The sequence below is a fragment of the Penaeus japonicus genome, unplaced genomic scaffold, assembly GCF_977035675.1.
Source record: "Penaeus japonicus unplaced genomic scaffold, GWHDUDI00000001_assembly GWHDUDI00000019, whole genome shotgun sequence".
NCBI lineage: Eukaryota > Metazoa > Arthropoda > Malacostraca > Decapoda > Penaeidae > Penaeus > Penaeus japonicus.
The window spans coordinates 15,822,222-15,827,221 of NW_028234421.1; positions in this window are offsets into that span (position 1 = coordinate 15,822,222).

Consider the following 5,000-nt stretch of genomic DNA (forward strand, 5'->3'; position numbering starts at 1 on the left):
GTTCAATCATACCGTTAGAAGATGGATGGAATGGTGTAGTAAGTGATGTTTTTATCTGAACCAATTTGCAGACTTCCGAGAATAGTCTATTAGTAAACTCCGAGCCATTATCAGTAACCAACACCTTTGGAGTTCCAAATAAAGTCACGTATTCTTGAACAAAAGCATTTGCTACCGTCTCTGCTTGCTTATCCGGAAAAGCTACCAGTTGGACATACCTACTAAGATGGTCCACGATTGATAAGACATAGCGTTTACCCGAGTAAGACTGATAGAGGTCCATCAGGTCTGTACTGACACGATCCATAGGTTCTTTTACTTCTGGCACCGAGTGTAGGCATGCATGACGTTTTTGTACTCCCTTCCTTCGTTGACATGCAGAGCATCTTTGAATGTAGTCTTTCGTAAACGACAACTGGTTTGGGAAAAAGAACATGGATGTTAGTCTGACGTACGTACGAAATATTCCTTGATGGGCAGCCATAGGGACATCATGAACTAGGCGAAGAGCTGCAGCACGCAGGTCATTAGGGATGACTAATCTGTGGGTTATCTCGTCCTCTTTGTGTCTAAGATGAGCAGATAACTTACGTTTAGTTTAGTTACGTTTAGTTCTCCTCCTTCAAGATATTCTATTACTGTTCTCCATTGGGGGTCTTTCATTTGTAGCTCACGAAATTCAGTTGGATCAACATTTTCAAGATCTACAGTTGCAATACTTCTGCTCAAAGTATCTGGCACATAGTTGTTCCTTCCCTGTTTATAATGAATAGTATAATTATATTAAGTTCTATACTCCATCTTGACATGCGAGGGGATTTTGTGTGCTTCTTAAAAATATGAGTCAATGGAGCATGGTCAGTGTGTATACTGAATGATCTACCGTATACATATGGATTGAATGCACGTACAGACTCTACCACTGCTAAGGCTTCTAGGTCTGTCGCTGAATATCTTGACTCTGCACCTTTCAGTTTACGAGAGAAATAGGCTACAGGATGTAAATCATCATTGTCATCCGACTGTAGTAAACAACCAGCAATAGCTACTTTATATGCATCAGTATGTATTTGAAAATGTTTATTAAAGTCAGGCCTTACTAGTACTGGAGCAGATTTCAGTCGTTTCTTCAGCGCTTGGAAGGCATTTTCTTGGGCCTCATTCCATACAAATGGTTTGTTCTTCCTCGTGACATCCGTTAAGGGAGCAGCAATTTTAGCGAAATCCTTTATATGCCGACGAAAAAATCCTACACAACCAAGATATCTTCTAGTTTCCTGTGCATTTTTTGGTGACGGCATGCAAGTCACAGCTTCAACTTTCTCAGGATCTGGGGATATACCTGTTGAGGAGACAAGAAAGCCCAAGAACTTGATTTGCTGCCTTGCTATTTGGCATTTTTTAAAGTTTAGTTTAAGACCTGCTTTATTAAGTGAGTTAAGTACACTTGACAAATGATCTAGGTGCTCCTGAAATGAATTAGAGTAGACGATGACATCATCCAAATAACAAAGACAGTGGTTACCGAGGACTGGAGACAACACGATGGAGAGAGTGTGTTGAAACATGTTCGGAGCCGTGCGCAAGCCAAAAGGCATCCTTACCCATTGATAAAGCCGATTACCATCAGTGAAGGCGGTTTTACACCGGTCCTGAGGTGCAATACGAATACTCCAATAGGCACTCTTAGCATCTAGTACTGAAAAATATTTAGTTTGTTTTAAACTGTCAAGAAGTTCAGTCATGTTAGGCAAAGGAAATGCATCTGCAGTAGTAATTTGGTTCAGGTTTCGAAAGTCTAGACAGAATCGTATACTACCATCCTTTTTCCTGACAAGTACCACAGGAGATAACCAAGGACTTTTGCTATGTTCGATCACACCATCCTTTAACATCTGCTCACATTCCTGCTTGATAATATCCTTGGATGCTTCTGGCAGTCTATATTGCTTGGTACAAATAGGTATGTGAACACCTGTAGGAATGTAATGATGAATGCCAGGTATTGTTCCTATACTTTGTTCACCAGAAAATAGATTAGGGTATCTGTTTAGGACATTTAGAACTTTGGAACGCTCAGAACTTTTCAAATAAGAAAGGTCCAAATCAGATAAATCTAAGTTTATTTTACCATCTTCAACACTAGATATAGTATCAGTCACACTCGAACCGAAAGTATTTAGATTTACATCTGGCAAGTTTGACACTTTTTCCAGAGACACTAATTTTGTTCCATTTTTAAGTTTTACGTTCTTGTTAGTTACATTAACGACCCACACTTGAATGCTTTTGTCCTTCACTTTTACTAAAGTCTTGGGTATTAATAATGATTCTATTTCACTTTCAACAAGCAAAACACTGTCTTCAAGCAAAGATGGCACTGTACATTTTACAAACCGTCCACTATTAGATACACAAACAGTAGATTTAAGCACATGAGAACAAAAACTAGACTTAAACAAACTACGCACTGGGGCAAGAGATACTGTACCAATTTGAGTTGTTGCAGACACTTGCAGAGAGGGTTGATCACTGTAATTTACAGTGAAAGTTATATCATTTAGAATTTACCTAGACATTTGCGTTTTGTTATCATGGACTAACTTATCTTCTCAAAAAATCTATTCCACACAATAGATTAGCTAGAAATTCAATATTATCTACAACTACAACCCTATGAAATACTTTGCACCCTTTGTCAATTTCAAACTCAATGTCACACTCCATAACACAGTTCAGAGTACTTCCCAAAACCCCAATAAGTGACCTAGGTGGAGATTTATTTCGAACGTTTAATTCACTTAAGGCATTATACTTCAATATAGTAGCTGAAGAACCAGTATCAATGAAAGTTTTTACCGTTTTTCCTCCCACTTTAAATAAAGCTAAAGGACGACCACGATTTACATTATTATAAACATCAATCTCATTCCATTTTACTGGTTGCTCCTTCGTTACACGTCTCTTTGTCACTCTCAATGGATATTTGATTCTGGCCTTCACGAAAAAATGGACAATTTTGTCGTTTGTGAGACTCACCACAATGCCAGCATCCTCAACCGGACGGTTTAGCTTTACATGCTGAAGTGCTGTGTGTATGGACCTTATGGAAGGCGCAATACGGTCTAGTATTCACAGTTTCAATATTTCTTACATTATCAGCGTGATCAGTGTAATTACCACTTCGAAGATTCCAAATTCTAGAAGCAACATCAACTAGCTCATTCAAAGGTGAACTTTCTATGGCTGCTAAATGTGGTCTTAACCAATGAGGTAATGCAGAAATATTCTACGAGTAAGATCCAATGAGTCGCCAATAGACAATGGGTAATCTCGCATTCCTTGCAACACCGCTCCTTCAATCTCAATGTACAAGTCTTTCGGTGATTGATACAGCCCTAACTTCTTATCTTCCAGTGCCTTAAAGAAATCGGATGGCGTACTATTTACTCTGAATTTCAGCCTGAATAGTTCTTTAAACTCATTCCAAGATGTAATGTCATCAAAATAGTGCGAGTTAATTATCTGCTCGGCTATACCTTTACAATTTACTCTAGCTTTACGGATTAATTGATCATCGGTTGATGGGTACACATTTAACTCCTATTGCCTTATAAAGTGTTCGATTTCTTGATTTCTTAAGAGCGGATTAGAAGCTGGAATTTTTGCCTCAAACTTTGGAAGTTCTTTACAATCAATGAAAATAGTATTAGGGTTACTACTACCATCGCTCAAATGTCCACGATTAACACGATTTGATCTTTGAAAATCATTAAGCATAGTTTTCATTTCGTCACATTCTTCTATTAGTTGCTCAAACCGGGATTCAAGGTCGTTGTGCTTGTTGAGCAATTTCTCGTAAGACTCCTCAGAATTACTTTGACCAGCTGCTCTACTTGAACGAGTATTATAATTTCGTTTGCCCATCTTGAAAAAACAAAAATAAAATCAAAGTCAAAATAATGCCCAACTTATACTTATCGCGAGTGAGAGCACTTCAAGGAGGAATATACATTACCACAATCACGCAAGCACTGGTTCACTGGGTTCAAAAAAAAAAAAAAAAAAAAAAAGAATGTCACACTATACACTGCACTATTCTTTTTATCCCGACGTGCCACCAAATTTTATGCACATGTTGTAGTGTTGGTCATTTTAATTATCCTTTTATATTTTATATATTATCGTTTTTATTCGTTATTTCATACTCTCCCATTATGCACCATACTTTTTTTTTAATGAGAAACTTAAGGGAACATATAAGAAAACCACACTTAACAATAATAACTTATTAATTTGCAATACCAAACATGTACATATATAGTTTGTTTCCACACTGAGCCTATGTACTTAACCGTGAAACTGAGACTAAATTTGCCATAATGGTGTTACTTAACCTTCACAAAATAAGTTCTCCCTCCGTCAAGCGCAGCCAAGGTCGGTCTACCGGCTTGATATTTCGGCCAGTCCAAGTTACATTTAAGCGGGGGAGTCCAGTCTCCTGCAAATTCCCGCTTTGTTTTCGTCACAAGAATTTCCATAAGGTAACGACCAAGTTGTAGTTTTCCAGCGGTAAGACTTGTGTAGGCCTTTTCTATGGTCGTTAAGTAGTGGCACCGATACTTCGTCGCATAATTCACAACAATGTGGATGGACATTGACAACCCCTAGCATTCTTCTCCAAAGGTTTTCGCCCACCAGGAAAGAAGTACAGTGCATTCAGCAAAGAACTCCTTGCTGCCTACCTCACTATCAAACATTTTCGCCACTACGTCGAGGGCCCTGATTTTGTGATGTTCACGGACCACAAACCCCTCGTCGACGCACCACGCACCACTACTCAAAGACATTCCCCGAGGGAGGAGCGTCACTTAGACTTCATTACCCAGTTCACATAAGATATCAGGCACATCAGTGGAACCCACAACCTTGCTGCTGATACTCTTTCCAGAGTCACCATCAATACCATCTTACCTAGAGATCTTATCATAGACTACGAT